This window comes from Piliocolobus tephrosceles, chromosome 6 (assembly GCF_002776525.5).
Source record: "Piliocolobus tephrosceles isolate RC106 chromosome 6, ASM277652v3, whole genome shotgun sequence".
NCBI classification, from domain to species: domain Eukaryota; kingdom Metazoa; phylum Chordata; class Mammalia; order Primates; family Cercopithecidae; genus Piliocolobus; species Piliocolobus tephrosceles.
The window spans coordinates 157,406,979-157,426,439 of NC_045439.1; the positions used below are offsets into that span (position 1 = coordinate 157,406,979).

Below are 19,461 nucleotides of genomic sequence, written 5' to 3' on the forward strand. Positions count from 1 at the left end.
TCCAGTGGGGCTTCCTTGTCCCAAGTTCCTCTTTCGGTGTAAAGTCAGCTAGAATTGGTGACTTGCAAAAGACCTGAATCATGCACTGACTTTCTTGCAGGCCCTCTCTTGCTCTAGAGAATCAGGCCTAAGCACGCAGACCCTGGAAACTGTGAAAATGCTTTATCCCACAGCACATGCATAGTTTTCGATGCATCATCTACCCAAGGAGGCTGAACCTGGAATTGGACTTCTACCTGCACGTCCTTTCCAGGTTTTGACTATGTCCTAGCTCTCTTGACTTCAGCTGGGAAATTCCCTATGCCACTTGGACTCTACAGCTCTGCTCAAAGGCCCTGAAGTAGCGCCCCCCTGAAAGCCAGGACAGTCCCACCTCCACAATGCTGCCGCCTCCACCGTGCTATCTTCCCGAACCTCTGCTCTCAACTTGTCTCTCCCCAGCTTGGGTCCTGAAAAGGTTCTACTGAGCACAGTGCCTGCTCCCAGCCATCTGTCTTGCCCTCAGCCATGTGCCAGCCACACGCTAGCCAGGCCCGGCCTGTCCTGCTCTCACCCTGTTCCTTCTCTAGCTGACTGGAACCCCACTCTCCCCTCCCCACCCAGCCGACATCTGGGGACTGCTGCTTCTGGGACCAGCCCCGCTGCGTCTGGTCTGACCGTCACGTGCTTCTGCGGCAGCCCTTTCCTAGGTGACCCGTCTGCTGAGAGCAGAAACTGAGGCGGGCAGGCCTGCGCCACCTTCCCCTTGGCCCCTTTCCAGGGCTGAGTCTTCTGCCTGGCACAAAGCCAGGGTTCCACAAATGCTGGTTGAACCGAAACCCACTGTGGTTGCCGGTTCCTGAGCTGGTCTTTCTTCTCGTTCCCATGCCCAGCTCCCAGCCACGAACTGCAGGCCGAGCCTATGGCCAGGCTCCCTCTCCTGTGGCCCAAAGAGTGTCTTTTGGCTGGGGGTGCTGCTGTCGGGACCCTGCTGTGCCTGCTGCCAGGGCCTCAGCAGCCTGCTCTGAGCAGCTGGGCCACACTGACCACCTGCCCTGCCCTGCTTGGCAGTCAGGAAAGACTTCCCGTTTCTGCTTCTGAAATGGACTGCCAGCTCCAGGGGGCGGCAGGGAACCGGCCCCAACACCCCTGCCATCCATCTGAGTGGCATCTAGGCTGCCCTGCAGCCCTCCCTCAACCCTTCTTGTGTCTCCTGCTATGGGTGGCCTTCAGGAAACATGCACTTAGCAGGCTGAGGCCTAAACTCAGCTATGGACTTAGGGTCCAGAGGAGGAGCCCTGGGGAGCAGCACCCAGAACCTTTTGGCTTTGAGGAGGGGGATGAGGGTCAGGGGACAGAGGCAGCTGTGATGTCCTGGGCTTGGGGACCCTAGGGAGGGAGTGAGGCAGCTTTAGGGACTCCATGCAAAGGTCCCCAGGCCTCACACGAACCCTCCCCGGCACCCCCCGTGACCCCCCACCTCTCCATCCTGGACTGAGCACTGGAAGGGGCCTACTGGGAGGAGAGGCCACACTGTGGGACATGGGGGAGTAGGGACTGTCAAAGGGGCACAGAGACAAGACATTTCAGGAAGCACCTTCACCAGGGCTGGCCATAAATCATCCCCGGGCGGAGTCCATTGCAGTGGTTCTCACCTGCAGACCTGCCCCTGCCTCCTGCCTTTCCCTGTGCACGCTCTGAGCCAGAGAGGACGACTAAGAGAGTGTGACAGAGGGGCTTCGGGACGCCGCCTCCATGGGGAGCTGGTAGGCTGTGGCATCCCTTAGGGGGTAACCCCACTTCCCAGACTGCTGGGCTCCAGGGAGTGGGGGGGCCAGAGGACACCCGCCCCCACCTCTGCACTCGGTGGTCCTAGGGCCCCCCAGTCTGCAGGGTCCATTGGGGCAGCAGCTAGAAAAATGTCTGGCTGCAAGGGACAGGGGCCTACCCCAGAGGCTTAGGGCAGCAGCTCGTTTTCTGCCACAGCAAGAGGTTTGGGGCAGGCAGCTGTGCATGTTCAGCTCTGCTATTCAAGGGCCTTCCGGGTGCCTCCCTCCTGGTGTGGTGCTCTAGACACTGGGCCACCAGCAAGGGGTGAGGAAGGCAAAGGCCTTGCCTGCTGCGGCACTGCTGATGTCAGGGAAGGAATAGAGTTTCCCAGGCGGCCTTGGTTAGGGTCTCAGGCCACCCAAGCTGTGAGCGAGGCTGGGGGAGCGAACGGGACTGTCGAAATGGACTTGGACCACGGCCACTGAACAACACGCAGGGGTAGGCGGGATGTTAGGATATTGGAGGGCGCTCCCCAGTGAGGGCTCTTGGCGGCTGCTGCCAAACAGGGCAGGGTCTGGTGGTGGGGCAGGAGGCTCAGGGACCTGGAGACTGGCATGGGGTGGCCTGTCTGGGTGGAAGCTCTGAGGAGTCCCTGGGAAGGTCCCAAGCCCCAGGATCAGGAGTCCCTTCTTAGGCTGAGGGGGTGTCCACACCCGGGTGTGGGAGCCTGCTCAGGTTGGCTGGGCACAGAGGTGTGAAGGCAGCCCTTTGATGTGCCTCGATGGTGCAAGGAGAGAGCCGGGTGGTCTTGCAGTCACCAGGCTGGGGCTCCAGCCCGACGTTACAGCCTTGCTGTTGCCCTCCAGTGACCCCTCACATCTTGGAAGTGAGACAACGTGTGGTAAACACCTGACACCTGGGTCGTCCTCAGAGGAGGCCACAGGGTCAGCTGGGGACGTGGAGGGGTGAGACAGAAGAGAAACTGGGATGGGGCTGACTTCCAGGAAGCCGGGACATCATGGGGCCCCAGCTCAGCCTGGCCCAGCTGTCAGAGGGGCTGCTGGTTCAGAGCCCGGGGCCTTCTCCAGTTGAGATGCCAGTGCCGGGCGGCTGGTGATAAACGTGGCCCCTGTCCCAGAGCAGTGCACGCTGCCTTAGGCATTGGCTGTGTCCTAATCTTACTAGAACACTCCTGGGCCAGCCTCTCCCTCCACCCAGCACCTCTGGGGAACACTGGGGCTTCCTAATGAGTTAATCGGCTCAGAAGGAGCCCAGGGAGTCCAGAGGCAGGCACAGCGCAGCACCCCCCACGCCCCGCCCCAGCCCCCTCCACTGATGACACTGTTGACACCGCGGAGAGAGAGGCCTGCTCAGTGGGTCGTTGTGCTGAGAAACGAAACATTGCCTAACCCCAGGGAGAAACCACAAAAAGACAAAAACACGCACTGTAGCTGCAGCTGGGCCTGAGGGCTCAGCCTGGATCCTGCTGCCTGCAAGGCGGGTGCAGCTGTTGTGTTGTTTGTGTTAAAGGCAAGAAAGAGAAGGTTTGCAGAGTGGGATCGTGTTCAAATCCCCAAAAGATACCCTTCTGCCAGAGGATGAGTGGTGTTTGTTTAGGGACAGTGGGGCCTGGTTTCTTTGTCATTGAGTGGGTTAATTCCACTCTCTGAGCAGCCCTGACCGAGCTTCACACCTGCGCTGGGGTCCCCACTTGTTCAGAGCTGGGGCTGGAAAAGCAGCACGTCCCTGTCCCCTTGCACGCTCCCCCACACCCTGCACCCTCCCCCTCCAGTCGTGGGACACTGCTATATTGCCGAAGGGATCTCAGGGTGCACTGAGACCTGCTCTGAGCAGCCCCCACAGGCATCAGGGCAGAACTGGGCAATGAGGTAAACACAGCGAAGTGCCAAGGCAGATGGCAGGGCAGAGGCAAAGGCGGCTCCAGAAATCAGGAGGGCTGGAAAGGAACTGCTCTCATCCCGCAGAGGTGCATGTCATGAGTTTGCAGCTCAGGTTGGAGTCCACCATTCCTTATCCTTTATGCACAGGTCCCCCACGGGCGTCTAGGGCCGGGGCTACTGACCGGAGGCCTGCTCTGGCTCCCCTCCTTCCAGAAGGTGCTCTGGTCAGGCCCACCCACTCCCACCCCCAGCCCAGGCTCAGATCTGCCTGTTCTCCTCAGAAGGCAAAGTTTTGGGGACCTGGGGCCACTCATGGGTTGGGGGCTGGGTTGGGGGCTAGAGGCATGCTTAGGGCCCAGCCTCCATGGCAGGACCAGGAAGTGAACCCCAGCTATCACTGGGGTGGGAGCCAGGTGCCTCCCAGCAAAACCCCAGCCCCAAGGGCTCCTCCTGTCCCCTGCTGCCCTCTCAGGGGCTGCCGGACCAGCTGCCCCACTCCCATGCTGCTGCCTGCCTGCACATCTCCTTTCTAGGCCCCACCCAAACCCCTGAGTCTTGGAGCCCACCTGCCATGCAGAAGCTGCACTGCAAACAAATACACACACACGCAAACACACACACAAATATACACACACACAAACACACACAAATACACACACGCAAACACACACAGAAATACACACAAATATACACTCACGTACAAATACACACACACAAACACACACAAATACACACACACGCAAACACACACACAAATACACACACGCAAACACACACACATACACACACATGCAAACACACACACAAATACACACGCACAAATATACACTCACGTACAAATATACACACGCAAACACAGACACACAAATACACACACACGCAAACACACACACAAATACATACGCACAAATATACACTCACCTACAAATACACATACGTGCACAAATATACACATGCACACACACGTATGCACACAAGCACACACACATGCAGGCACACACACACGCACACGTGCACACACCCACACCAGGAGCTCCCTTCCTGGAGGCTCCCCTTCACATGGTCTCATCCTGCTTGTGCCAGCAAAGTCCTTTAAGGCCACACCTTAGTGGTATGTTCTGTGTCCCTAAGGGTGGTGGCCCTGTGGTTCCTGGCTCCAGTCTGATCTGACTGACCCCCCTGCCCCTGCACTGCTCCCTTCAACACTTGGCACCTTAAGGCTGAAGGCCCCTGTGGAGACAGCAGCAGCCCATCCACCCAGACAAGGGTAGCGTTGGAGTCTGGCTGCTGTACCTATGACCTTAATCTTAACACATGCTGCCAGTCGCAGACCCGGGGAACAATGCCAGTGCAGCCGGAGAATGTCACCAAATGCCTGCTTCATGACAGAGGAGGTCCTGAGGAGCTGAGTTAGGTCCTGGAAAAGTTTTGTCCCGCCACCGGGGACAAAATGGCATTGCTTTATGTATCACTAATCCTTGGAGAGGCTCCTTAAAGATGGAAGAGACGAGGGGATCTACACACAGCCTGGGATGCCCAGGCCTCACCGGGACGCACCGTGGTAGGAACGACGGTGAGATGCCAGTGCTGGCCTCTTGCCTCTCTCCAAGATCAACGAAGCTGGGCACTCATGAAAGGGTGAGGACAGACTTTATTGAGTAAGAATGGCTGCAATCGGGAAGAGGGGCCAGGGTGAACTGAGCTCAACTTCCCCGAAACAGAAGGCAGCGGGTAAAGGCTGCATGTTCTCAGAAGACACTGGGGGTGTTAAGGAGGGTTGGTCCATGAGACTCAGTCACCTGGGTGTGATAACTGGGCTCATCTGGAGGAGAAGCAAATTCTTTGTGTCTTTAGTGCCTTTTTTTTTGAGACAGGGTCTCACTTTGTGGCCAGGCTGGAGTGCAGTGGCGTGATCTCGGCTCACCGCAACCTCCACCTCCCGGGTTCAAGCAATTCTTCTGCCTCAGCCTCCCAAGTAGCTGAGATTACAGGCACCTACCACTATGCCCAGCTAATTTTTTATTTTTTTGTTTGTTTGTTTTTCATATAGACGGGGTTGCACCATGTTGACCAGGATGGTCTCAATCTCTTGACCTCATGATCCGCCTGCCTCGGCCTCCCAAAGTGCTGGGATTATAGGTGTGAGCCACCGCGCCCGGCCTTGAGTGTCTTTATGACAATGGTACAGGTTAGAGCAAGAAGCCCACCCAAGTCAGCCCTGTGGCCTCCCACAGGGACTGGGAGCGAAGCCAGAGTGAGGGCCTCTGGAAGTTCGCATTGCAGAGGCAGCTCCCAGGTCCTTGTGGAGACAGTTCTGGGTGGTGGCAGATTCTCAAGGGGCAGCGGAAGGATTCACAGCTGCCAGCTTTCCGAAGTGACTGCTCAGTGAGAGGGTCCGGGGCCTATCCGCCCATCACCAGGTTGTGGCTGTGACAAAGAGTAAATTCTCCTGGCAGCACTGCACTCTCTCAGGCAGGCCCCTAAGGGTGACTGGGGGCATCATCCTAGGGACACGGCTGTTAACAACTATGCTGGTATTTTTATAAGTCTCTTAGTGATGGTTGGGGGATGCAGGGGGACAAAGTCATTTGCGCTGAGCCGGCAGTTTTTATAGACCAAAGGTGATGCTGAGTGGAGAAGAGGGCTCAATAGGGGCTGACTGGTTTGGTCAAGGAGAGACTCTGCCAGTTCCTGCTGCTGCTGTATGTGTAGACTCCTTCCCTCCAGGGGACATCACCTCGGCTCTCCTGGTCACCTTCTAGGCACAGCTGTGCCTAACAATGCCTAATCAGGCATTGTTAACATGCACAGGAGCCCATGGTGGTCAAGGGAGAGCTAAGAGAGCGTATCCTGGGCACATGCATTGGATGGGCCCCCGAAGAATGCAGTCTGGGCCCTGATGCTGGGTCATGGTTTCTCAAGAAGTCCGGAACCCTTTCACCGTTTTCCTGAAGCGCTGCCCTCTCCTTCAGCTCTGCAGGGCACACAGTGCTGTGTGGAATCCCAAGCTAACCACATAGAAAGGTGATGTGGAGGACCACCAAGGCACTGAGCAGGTGGGGAAGCCTTTGGGGACCTTCCAACCCAGCCTGGTAGCCAAGTGAGCACAGCAAAAAATGTGACTCCAGTCAATGCCGTGTGACAATAGTAGCCAAGATAATCATGAGAAGTAATAGATCACTGTTTGGGGAGGTGCAGCAATATGTCCTCTGAACCCCAGCGAATGTCGTCTTCCAGAGAATGCTGTCATTAATGAGGATGATGTGGCAGCTTTCAGGACCACATTGTGATCTTGTTTTCTGGATATATCATCAGAAATAAGCTGTGAGGGAGAAGAGTAAGCTGGGGAAAGAGAAGGAGAGCGAGCAGGGGAATGGAAGTGTGTTCCCCAGAAGCTAGGACCCCGAGCTCCTAGGGAAAAAGATTGGAATGACAGCAGCTCACTCCATGTAGAAGCCAAGAGAATCCTGGAGTCCACAGGAAACTGAAAAGGTGTAAACATGGAGGCCTCAGGCCCAGAGTGGCTCAGGGAAACTGTCCTAGAAGATCCTGAAGCACTGTGTGTTCTTCCCCACTGACCAGGACCCCCAGGAAGGCGGGAGTCCGTGCTTCAAGAAGGGTAAAGGTGAACTAAGAGAAAGTGATTCCAACTGGGGTGAGAGAGGAGGCCTTTGGATGCAAGTCCGGGAGGAATAGGAAAGAGGAAAGGCCCAGGATATGGTGGCCTCTGGAAGAGCCAGGGGAGCACTGGTTTAATGCCCAGATCTGGAAACATCTATTTGGCAAACAACTCTATAACCAGTTAATTTCTAGCCAGGAAAACAGAAACCATCCCAGGCATTTTAAGCAGAAGGTATTTAGTGCTGGAATTGATGACAAAGATGTTGTAAAAGCTGGAGGAGCAAATGGGCCAAGAGGGTGTTACACAGAGATCTGAGGCTGCTCCTGCTCTACGCCTAGTTCAGGCTGATGTTTAGTGTAGGGGCCAAAGGTGACCTCAGAAAGCACCCAGCAGGCAGAGTTTGAGGCATCTCCATGGGCAGAGCTGGTGCTGAGGCTCAGGCCATGGGGCTGTGGAAGGGATGCAGGAGAGAAAGTTCTAGACCAGGGCTTGATACTTCACTCTCTGGAGCCACATGGGCTGAGGCTTGGGCATGCGTCCCTGGTGCTGATCTGCTCTATGGATATTAAGGTGCCTACTGTGTGCAGGCTGTGGCATCTGTTGTTCTGGGAGGTGATGGTGTCTCCTCTGGAGCCCCTTGCCCTGCCCTCTGCCCAGCGTAGGCCTTCAGCTCCCAGGAGGGGTGGAGGACCACAGCTGCCCATCTCTGCCGCCCCAGCCCAGCCCAGAGTCTGGCAGGGAGTGATGCATGCTGGCAGGCTGGCCCTTGTTTATAAAGCTTGATCAGGAGGCCCAAGTGGAATCTGGGCCAGCTTGGGACAAAGGGACGTGATGGACACCTCAGGGGATCCTAGGCCACCAGAAAGGCTCTGGATGGCCTAAGGTTTCGGTCCCAGCTCCTGGGTTTTTGGCTTTGGCTTCAAAACCCTCAATTGCAAAAGGGAGCTAATGAAAACACCAAACCCAGGGTGGAGGACGAAATGGCATATGGCCCTGGTGGGGACTTCACCGGGGGGAGGCGTGGCCCAAAAGGCTTGGGTTGCGTCAATGATTCCCATTCTGTTTGCAGGAGCCTGGCATGAGCAGAAGTTCTGAACCCACTGGGCTGTGCAGTGGAGGAGCAGGTGGGCTTTCCACACAGAGCCTGGCCAGCATGGAGCAGGGGCAAAGGGAGACTCATGCTCTTCATTCTGGGGACTGCAGACAGTTTGGCAGAGGCCAGGCAGGCCCAGATGGGAGGAGATCTGGCTGCCAGGCTGAGGAGTTTGGACTTGGAAATTTAAAAGCCCTTCAGGAAGCCTCTGCAGAAGACTGGCCTGTCATTGGCAATTAAAAGAAAAAAAATCGACCACAGTGCAAGGCAAGGAGTGGCCTTTGGTAGAGGCCGGGCAGGATCCAGGTCGTGTGGCTGGGCTCAGGCGTGGGCAGGCCCAGATCCTGTGCGTCCTGTTCTTGGTGCCTCCCACCTCTTTCCCCTTGACACCCACCTCACCCTGGTCCAAAGAAGCCCCAAGACCCCCACCGTGGCCCTGCCCTGACAGGTGGAGGAGCTCTGAGCCTCCTGTGGGAGAGAGAGCTTAGCTTGGGCCAAGGAACCTGTACCCGTGGAGGACAGTGGGCAAGCCACTCTGCCCTAAGCGGGGAGGCTATTTTGGGTTCAGAACCAGGCTGGATGAATTCTGTTCTTCTGCCGGCAGCCCTGGGAGCTCCATCTGCTCCAGGGAACAGGTTGAGAGCTTCATCAGATGGTCCTTAAAACCCAGGCCCTCTGCGGAGGCCTGCCTGGGCCTGAGCCACTTCTGACCACGTCCTCCTGAGGATAGAGGCCATTTCTTTTACTGTCTCCCGTCTCTGAAGAGAAGGAGGAAGTAAAAGTTGAAAAACAGCAGGAATGAAGTCAGTGGCAAAACCAGCCGGTGCCACTGATGACCAGGCCTGAGGTTAAAAGATTAACCCCCACTCTAACCACAAGTGCTCTCAATCTATCATGACCCTTTCACGTGGAACCCCTTAGAGTTGTAAGCCCTTAAAAGGGCCAGGAACGCTGCCTTCGGGGGGAGCTCGGTTCTTGAGATGTGAGTCTGCTGGCGCTCCCGGCCAAATAAAGCCAACTCCTTCCTTAACCGGGTGTCTGAGGGCTTTTGTCTGCGGCTTGTCCTGCTACACTCCAGCTGGAATTGGAGAGAAATTCCAATTCCGGCACGGCCCAGACCCTCTCCGACCTGGGCCGCGCCACCGAGACAGCGTCTCCCGCCTCCTGCGCAGTGGCCAATACCAGGCCAAGAGCTTCACCTTCGTTACCCTGCTTCATCGTCACAAGACCCTGGGGGCAGTAGGTGCGACTTTAATCTCATCTTATAAATCTGGAAACTTCCATTTACAGAAGTGACAGGATCCTCTCAGAGGATGTGGCCAGCAGGCGGTGGAACAGGGATTTTGACATGAGCTGTGACTCCCAGACGCCGTGCAGTTGACTGGGCTGCCATCCGGAGCTTCCCTGGGGCCAGGAACTGCCTCGCAGGCCTGACGGGATTCAGATATGCACCAATGCACACTTTGGAGGAGAGGTGAGTGAAGGGGGACCCCACGACCCTGAAGCCTGCAGTCTCAAAGGGAAAGAGGACCCTCCACCCACGTGTGGATTGGCGGGCCTGAGTGGGGCACCCTTCTCTGTTACAAGTGCTGCTCTGCCCCCACAGTCGTGGGCTGCACTTCCGTCCTTTGGGCAGCCTCAAAGGCTCTGCAACTCTCCCTAAAGACGCTAATTTCACCCCCACGGCCATCCAGGCTGGGGGAGCCTCTTGACAGAAACCTCCCATGTGTGCGGTGTCTCTCACCCAGGCATCTTCCTCCTCCTGCACAGAGCCCTGTTCTCAGGGTTGCTCAGGCACACAGGTGACCTGGATGTTCTCTACTGGAGGTGACCCACTGCGTGTCTTAAGTGTCCGGGGCACGGTCAAGAAAACAGCATGAGCCGGGCGCAGTGGCTCACGCCTGTAATCCCAGCACTTTGGGAGGCCGAGGCGGGTGGATCACGAGGTCAGGAGATTGAGACATCCTGGCCAACATGGTGAAACCCCGTCTCTACTAAAAAAAAAAATACAAAAAATTAGCTGGACGTGGTGGTGGGTGCCTATAGTCCCAGCTACTCGGGAGGCTGAGGCCGGAGAATGGCCTGAACCCGGGAGGTGGAGCTTGCAGTGAGCCCAGATTGTGCCACTGCACTCCAGCCTGGGCGACAGAGCGAGACTCTGTCTCAAAAGAAAATAGAAAGAAGGAAAAAAAAAAAAGCATGGCTTAGCCTCCTAAACCTTTTGGACAAATAAACTTCACACCAACACTTAGAAGGGCAACAGCTGATGTTGAGGAAACATGACTCTATTTGTTCTCATAATCTTTATTCACAATTTCAATAAGATCTCCTTTGAAAACAAGCAACAGAATTGTGTCCTGGGTGCACGGCACAGCCAAGGGTTGCGAGAACCTGGAGTCCTCCACTTGCAGGGCAGCTGTTAAGGGCTTGGGACCCGCCCTCGTTCACCCCTGCTGGGTGTCCCTTGGTTCCTGGTGTCTGTGAGGCTCCAGCAGACCCTAACCCAGCCTTGAGCATGTGAGGCCCTTTCTGAGTGCCCTCATGGGCCAGAGGCATAAGGACTGCTCCTTTCTTCAGGCAGGGCTCCAGTCAGGGGCCCCACAGGAAGCAGGTGGGCACATGTGGGAGGGGCACCCCTCCTTCCCAGGCACCCCCTCCCATATCAAGGGGCATTTCCTGAGCTCTCAGAACAGCTGGAGAAGGGGATGATGCATCTGTTGGGGAAGGTGGAGGAGCCTGTCCGCCGTCGGCCTCATTACCCATACTTCTCAGAGACCACGAGGCCTAAGGGTAGCGACTGGCTGGTTATAGATGCAGGGAGAACAGACTCATGCCTCTGCCCGCTGGCCAGTTCACAGCGCCACAGGCTCCTTCCCTGCTCTTGGTTGGTTCTTAAAGGAAAAAGTGGAAGCATTTTTATTATCCTGCTATTTGGCTCTGGAATTCCCATTTGGAAGGAGCAATGGCGGGATAAGCCCCCATGATGGAAGGAGGATCCCAGGCACCTGGTTGGAACCGACTGCTCTGCTGCCCTGAGCTGCTCACAGAGTAGAATGGAGAGGATCGAGCACAGGGCAGGATTGAGGTGGGCATCTGCATGTCTGAGGGTGTGCGGCCGGCCCATCCGTAGCATCTGCTCCACTGGGGACAGCACATGAGGGTCTGTGTGGAAAGGGGCAGTGGCTCATGCCTGGACACTTACAGGGCAGAAGAGGGGCTGGAGGAACGTAAGCCTCAGAGTCGCGGTCTCCAGGCCATGCTCCGGGTGCCTGTCGGCTCTTGGGTGCTTGGCCCAGGCTCTGCTGCTGTGCAGGCTGAGTCCCACTCAGAGTCCTGCCCTTCAGTCTCCAGGGCAGGGGCCATTTCTGATTGGATCGCAGAGTGGCCACATGTGCTGTGGGAGCTTCGCCAGGCTATTGTGTGCAATGCTGCACTACTCCAGCCTGTCTCGGAGACCCTCCGGCATCTGCCCAGTTGCTGCCTAAAGTGATCCCATCTCCTAGGCCTGGAACAGTGCCTGCCCCGCTCCCGTGTCAGACACAAACCCCACCCTGCTCCGGGTGCCCTGTCCTCTGACACGCATGGTGACACTCTCCAGCACCCCTTCCTTTGCCGGGTTCCCCTAACCTGGGGCTGACCTCCAGTCCCTGAGTCTAGGGACCAGGCCTGCTAGACTCGTCACCCCTCAGCTGGCTCCCACCATGACCATGGCACGAGTGATATTTTTTATTTTATTTTTTGGACTTGCCAAAAAATCACCACATCAGTGTGTGGTGAGCCTGGAGGATGAGCCATCTGCGGGTAGAACCCAATAGACGTGAATCATCCATTCATGGAATGACCAGATGGTCCGGGCTCCACTCGATAAAGGTGTGTTGTTATCCACCCAATGGGAGTACAAATTGCTTCTGGTCCCCTTCTTACGGGAATGGAAAGGACGACAGTCCCAGATGGATGGGCACATGCCACGCTCCTGAGCTGCATTCTTCTGCTCCACCCTAGACACTGCCTCTGATGCCTCAGCTGCAATGGGCAGTACTTGCTTCAGTTTGGATGGTCCACTGTCACTGACACCATGTATCTGGTTTTTGTAGAAACTAGGCTTGTAAATTAAATGGGAATATGACAGGGACCACCAGCCCTGAACTACTGAATTTGTGTAGGGTGGCACTAATCTCTGCTGCTTCCCCCCTGCCATGTGATACCATTTTTGATTTGCAATCCTGGCCGGGGAGGGGAGACCCAGAGGCTTCCACTTGGCCCCTCCTGTTCTGATGGCTCTTCCCCCACGGGTAGAGGAATCCGTGTGGGTTTTACTGACTGCTGGGAATCTCCATCCTAAGCATATGTGCAGGTGGTGGAGAGGTGATCCCGACCACAGTGAGCCAGACCCGAGACCTGGTCCCTCATGCTCGTCCCCACCAGGGTTCTGTGGAGATACTGGGACCTCCACTCATCAGTGTCAACTCAGATCCTGCGCCCAGCAGTCCCACAAATTTCTGGATGTCTCCCTTTCCCCTGTGCATGGAGATGCAAATCCATGGCTGAGAAGCCCCTTGGGGAAGGCCTGGAGGAGTCATTACTGCCCACACTTGCCATGGGTTTGCAGCTCAGTCTTCACAGATCTGGTATCTCCTTCAGTCTGGGTTCTGGGTCTGAGGACTGGCTTGGGGCCAGAAACCAGCCACGGGATTATGATGTGGGGGTGGGAGGTGGCTGCCCTCAGCCTCCTGGTCATCCATCCTGGGTACTGTTTATCACACAATTAAGCCATGCCCTTGGTAACCGCCTACCCAGCTTGCCTCTGTGGACTCTGGGTTTGAGGAACCCCCTCTGCGGCTCTCTGCACAATAGGCCCCAGCTGCTACTCAGAGTGGCCACCTGCTGAGATAATTGCATCCACCTTGCTTCTGAAGGTTAAACAGCACCATCTGTTCCCTATCCCATCGAGATCTTGTCATCATCCCTGTTGCTATTAAGATCCCTCTAGAAACCTCTACTGTCAGTCCTGACCCTCAGAGGACAGCACCACTGAGCTTCTCAACCACGAGCCACCCTCTCCCCAGTGCTCTTTGTCACATTGGTGTAGGGGGGGTCCATCAGCCCTCCTGGGTTTTCCAGCCTTACTCAGAGCCTTTGGTCCTGAGCTAACCCCTCCTGGGCATTCCAAGAATCATTCTAGCTCACGGTAGCACCATCTCCTGGGATCCTGGCTGGGCCGTGAAGTTCCGCATCCGGGATCTCCTGGGGTCCTGGCTGGCAATGAAATTCTGCCTCCGGGCAGGTGTGCCCATACTGACAGGCTCTCCCTCATCCTGTGCTCTGGCATCCTCAGGCCCAGGCCCAGGCACACTCTACTGGTCTTCCTGGTCCAGCCTGGGCCTGCAGCTTCTTTGGCATAAAAGCCTTCCCTGCCCATAACCCAATTTGGATGAAACTTGAGGACATTACGTTGAGTGAGATGAAGCCAGTAGCCAAAGGACAAATCTTGTATGAATCTACTTACATAAGGAGCCCAGAGTAGCCAAATCCACAGAGACAGAGAGTAGAATGGTGGCTGCCAGGGCTGGGCGGGGAGGGGGCGATGAGGACTTAGTGATGAATGGGGAAGAGTTTCAGTTTGCGAAGATGAAAAAGTTCTGGAGATGGATGTGGTGACAGGTGTACTTACTGCCACGGAGCTCTACATCCAGAAATAAGAACTTTTATGTTACATGCATTTCACTCCAAATTCTTTTAAAAAGCAAAAGCAGGCCTCTACTCCCTTAGCAGGTCCAGCCTCTCCAGTTGGGCTGCAGTGGCGTTTGACCCTTCCCATCAGTCTGGCTGCCTGGAGGAATGGTGCAGGTGGGTCTGAAGGAAGCACTGTCTTGTCAGACACCACCAGCTTGGGGCCACTGTGCAGTCTTCCAGCGGGCTGGGGGAAGGGACACTGTTGCCTAAGGGGAGTGGTCACTTCCATGTACATAGGAATCTGAAGCTCTAGGTCCTCACTTGTACCTCCCCAGACTCTCCATCCGAGGTCTCGGGATCCCTTCCCTACTGAGGTCCTGACCTAGCTTGGGACACCCCTGGAGGCTGAGAGCTCCCCCACGCCTAGCAGTCACTTCTGAGCCTCGGCGTGATCCACCTCTAGCTTCCATCCCCCCAGTCTCCCAAATGCCGGAGATCAGTTTCTCTGAATGCTCCAGGGAGGCCATCTGACTTTCCCATTTTGATTTCATTGGTTGTCATTCTCCGTCATCTTCCGAGTGGTGCTCAGAGCAGCCCCGTCCTCCGGTTCCAGGTCCCTCGCCCACCAGGATGTTGCGTCAGCTGGTGGGACCCCTTCCCCTGGGTAAAGTCCCACTGGTTCACCGCCCATGCTCCATACAGTGAGGAGGGCGGGACGGGGGGCAGAGAGAGACAGGCTCGTGATGCCCTCACACCCTGAAGGGGCTGGGCCTCTGCACCAACAACATTGGTGGTCATTGTCCCACTGGTGGCAGCATTGTCTCAGGAGGGACTTTCCCTGAGGCAAAGGACAATTACTGGGGAGGGACAGGCTGTGAACCAGTCTCTGCCCAGTGGGTGGGGTGGGCACGAGGGCTCTGAGGAAGGCATGGGGTGGAGCGCCTGGTGTCCACTCCCACCCTCCATTCAGCAGCCCTGGCTGGCTGTCTCCCCTCTCCTCTGCACTGTGGCTGCCTCGGGCTGCCTGGGGCTGAGGCTTGTCCCAAACCTCCAGTCCCGCCATGGTGCCCCGTCCCTGGCATGGTCCCCACTCCACCCTGCCCCAGCAGGAGGCCGGTTTGCCCTGGATGGGAAGAAGGCTTCACAGGCCTCACGGGCAGGGAAGGCTCCCATGCGTGCCACCCCTTCGGCCATGCCCTGGGGTTCCGCTCTCGGGATTCTTAATGAGTTTATCCTTGAATGTGTGTTTGTAAGTGAAGTCAATGGGACAATGGAGCGTCCCCCAAGACTCCTTTTCCTGCTTCCTTCCCACCCCGTTAGGCGTTCTGGGCTCCCCCTGCCCTGCCGCAGGCCCAGGGTGTCCACAACAGGCACTCCACGGATGAGACAGAGCCCTGGGCACCTGGGAGGTCTGCACAGGCCCCACAGGGATCCCTGAGCCCAGGGCTGATTTTAAATAGCAGAAAAAAACACCCCTCCTGCTTTCTGAACAAGGACCCACACTTTCATTTGCTACCTGCCCTGCTCTCAGAGTGTCTTCTCAGTAGACAAACCAGGAGGGCCTGGAAGCTGCTGACTGTGGCCCACACAGCCCACACACTGGTCCCCAAATCTCACCACCTTCTCCTAGCTTCCCTTCATCAGGAAGAGGCTCAGCCCCTTTCTCCCTGCCCAAACCTAAAACCACACTCCAGGGCCCGGCCCTATTAACTTGGGGAGGGTGGGAGTGTTAAACTTGAGCTCACCAAAGATTTCGGTGATTTTCCAAGATTGCATATATGACCGATTTAGGAAAACTTGCAGGGAACACAAGCCACATCCTGCCCGCAGGCCCGGTTTCCGTAGCGCCTATGGTGACCAGGTTGGCACCAACACCCCTGTGCCACTGCCCTGTCCTGGCCCAGACATGCTGTCATGGCCTTGAGTGCCAGGCTAAATGAGGTCTGTCACCTGTCCCCTGCTCATGGAGCTGAGTGTGTTTGAAGTTCATTTACTGTGTATTTTCCCCTGGGGTGTGACAAATGAGCCCTACCCCCAGACAACAGTGCCAGAAATCCAAACAGGGTTGGGCTCTATCCCATCTGCCTGGGGCTCAGGGAGTCCCTCTGCTGTCCCCAACACCCACTCCTCATGTCCCACCCCCTAGCACATGGAACCGGAGCTGGGAGCTCGCAGGCCCCTGGGGACCCATCTGCGCTGTTTGTTTGGGTGAGAGCTCTGTATTGACAGCAGCTCTGCCTGCAGCCCTTGGCAGAGAGAAGGCCGTGCCAAGTGGGTATCAAGCAACGGTTGGGCACACGCTCCAGATGACATGCGGGGGTGGGGGCACAGCCCTCCCCTACCCTGGGGGAGCCACCTCCCGATAATCCCTCCCATGGCTGCCCGGGGAGGGACGGGAGAACACAGGATGATTGTCACAGATCATGTGCTGGGAGGAGAGCCGAGCAGACCTGAGGCCGGGAACGGGGCAATGAAAACAGCTCTTTGTCCAGGGCCTCCCCTGCCGCACACTGGGCTTGTGTTTCTTGCTTTATGACAATTGGGCGAAACATTAGACTGGGCATCAATTATTCAGATTTCACTGTGAGGTCAGAACACAGCAGCTCCGTCCTGTCCCCACCCAGAGAGAATGAGAATGCCAGGGGAGTCAGTTCCAGGATGTGGGAATTTAGACAGACTCCTGGGCGGGGCGCCTGAGCCCCCTGCCCCCACACTTACGCCCTCAAGTTTCAGCCGCCCAACCCCCACCAGGTCTAACCCTCCTCCATCCGCACTGACCAAACTGCTTTCCAGGTATTTGGGTGGTGTTGAACACCAGAAGGCATTTCTCCATTTTCAGGCAGAAAGTGCAATTGAAGGAATCCTCTGGTACTCAGCGACCTTCCACCCAAACCCGAAACACACACACACACACACACGTGTGTATGTGCATGTGCAAAAGGCACTGACACTTCTCCGGCTCTGTTTGCTTAGGACCCTGAGCCTGATCCTTCGCCTGGCCAGCTGCCCCGCATGTGCTGTCCTGGAGCACCTCCCAAAACGTCATTCACACACTGCTGTGGTCCTGGCTGCCACCCACCTTTCTCCTTTCTAATGTAAGTGTTTCGAGCCACACGTTTCCCTCCAAGCACTGTTTAACTGTATCCAGAGATTTTGACAGGTTGTATTTTCACTACCATTCAATTCGAAAGACTTTGTAATTCTTCTTGTTATTTCTGCTTTGACCTGTGGAATTTTCAGAAGTATTCTGTTTGACTTCCAAATATTTGGGGGATATCCAGACATCTTTATGTGATTTATTTCTCCTTTGATTCCATGGCGGTCAGAGGATATTCTTGGTATAATTTCCAGCCATTTAAAATGTATTGAGACTTGTTTTATGATCCAGCATGGAAATAATGTGTCATCTGCAGTGGGAGATGAAATATTGTGTAAATGTCAATTCGGTCAAGCTGGTTGATGGTGTTGTTCAATTCTTCTGGATCCTTGCTGATTTTCTGTCTGTTGGGTGTTGAAATCTCCCACTGTAATAGTGGAGTTGTCTGTTTCTCCTTTCAGTTCTATCTGGTTTTGCCTCATATATTTTGAAGCTCTCTTGTTATGTGCATGCACGTTTAACATGGTTAAATATAACCACCATAACAAAATCCCATAGGCTGCGTGGCTTAAATAACAGAAAAGTATTCTCACAGTTCTGGAGGCTGGAAGTCCAAGATCAGGGTGGCAGCATGGTCAGGTCCTGGTGAGGGCTCTCTTCCTGGCTTGCAGACAGCTGCCTTCTCACTGTGTGCTGAAGTGGCCTCTCCTCAGTGCATACATGCATGCACAGCCCAAGGAGACTCCCTCTCTCTTCTTTTTTTTTTGAGATGGTGTCTCACTTCATAACCCAGGCTGGAGTGCAATGGCATGATCTCGGCTCACTGCAACCTCCGTCTTCCAGGATCAAGCAATTCTCCTGCCTCAGTCTCCCAAGTAGTTGAGACAGCAGGTGTGCACCACCATGCCCAGCTAATTTTTTTATTTTTAGTAGAGATGGGGTTTCACCATGTTGGCCCGGCTGATTTTGAACTCCCCATCTCAGGTGATCCGCACCACTCAGCCTCCCAAAGTGCTGGGATTACAGGCGTGAGCCACCGCGCCCAGCCTCTCTCTTCCTCTTCTTACAAATACACTAATCCTTTCAGAGCAGGGCGCCATTTTTACAACCTCATTTAACTTTAATCAATTCCTAAAGGCCCTTCAAATACAGTCACCTTAGAGGTTAGGGCTTCAACATAGAAATTTGTTGGGGACACAGTTCAATCTACAGCAGATGGTTATACCTTTGGGTGAATGGACACTTTTACTAATATGAATACTCCTCCTTATTTCTAGCAGTATTCCTTTTTCTGAAGTCTATTTTATTTGATATAAATGAAGCAATTTTTACTATCTATGATTAGCTTTTACATTATACATTTTTTTTTATCCTTTTACTGTTTATCTCCCTGGGATTTACATTGAAAGTGTATTTCCTATAAATAACATGCATTCGGGAGTTTTTTTTTTTTTTTTTTTTAATTCAATATGGCCGTTGCTGCTTTTAGTTTAGTTCTTCTTTTTCTAGATATTGAAATAGTTGGCTTTAAATTTGCCATCTTGCTACTTGTCTACTTTCTGTCTATCTGTTCCTTTTTCTCTTTTTGTTTTTTTGAATTGTGTATTTTTCAATATTCCATTTTTATTTCCTCCATTGGCTTATTAGCTATACGTATTATCTTTATTCTTTTACTAGTTAATTTAGAGTTTACAAGATCTGTCATTAACTAATCGAATAACAGTATACTTGCTTACGTAAGGTGGAAAACCTTAAAGTGATATACTTTCATTTCTTTCATCCTTTGTTTTCCCATTGTTAGCCTTCCATCCCACTGTTATCGGATATATTATGTCCACACATGTAATAAATTCCACAGCATATTAATATTATTATTGTTGTAAATAATTATATTTTTTTGAATGAGAAAAGTTAACAGGTTTTCTTCCACAGCACTTGAAAAATATCCACTTGACTGTCTCCTGCCCTGCATTGTTTCTGATGGTCGTTATTATTTTTGTTCTCTATACATAAGGTACCTTTTTTAAAAAGAAACTTTACTTTTTGGGGTCACAGCAAAATGGAGTGAAAGGCACGGAGATTTCCCAAATGCTCCCTGCCTTTACATGTAACGCATCACCTCCTCAGCATACACATCCCCTGCCAGAGCGGTGCATATGTTACAACCGATCAGCCCACACTGACACATCACTATCGCCCAGAGTCCACAGTTTACATTAGTTTTTATTCTAGACATCGTTAATTTTCTGAGTTTAGACAAATGTATAATGATAGTATCATACAGAGTAGTTTCACTGCCCTACAAAAATTATCTATGCTCTGCCTA

General features: G+C 54.3%; 1 long non-coding RNA gene across 1 annotated transcript; it reads left to right on the forward strand.

Annotated features, from left to right (window-relative positions):
• The first annotated feature begins 2,072 nt into the window (after window positions 1–2,072).
• Window positions 2,073–17,497, forward strand: LOC111528826. Its single transcript, XR_002727168.1, has 6 exons — window positions 2,073–2,247; window positions 4,975–5,288; window positions 8,342–9,347; window positions 9,656–9,839; window positions 14,135–14,212; window positions 17,012–17,497. It is a non-coding gene; the product is annotated as an uncharacterized LOC111528826 (long non-coding RNA).
• Window positions 17,498–19,461: the final 1,964 nt, after the last annotated feature.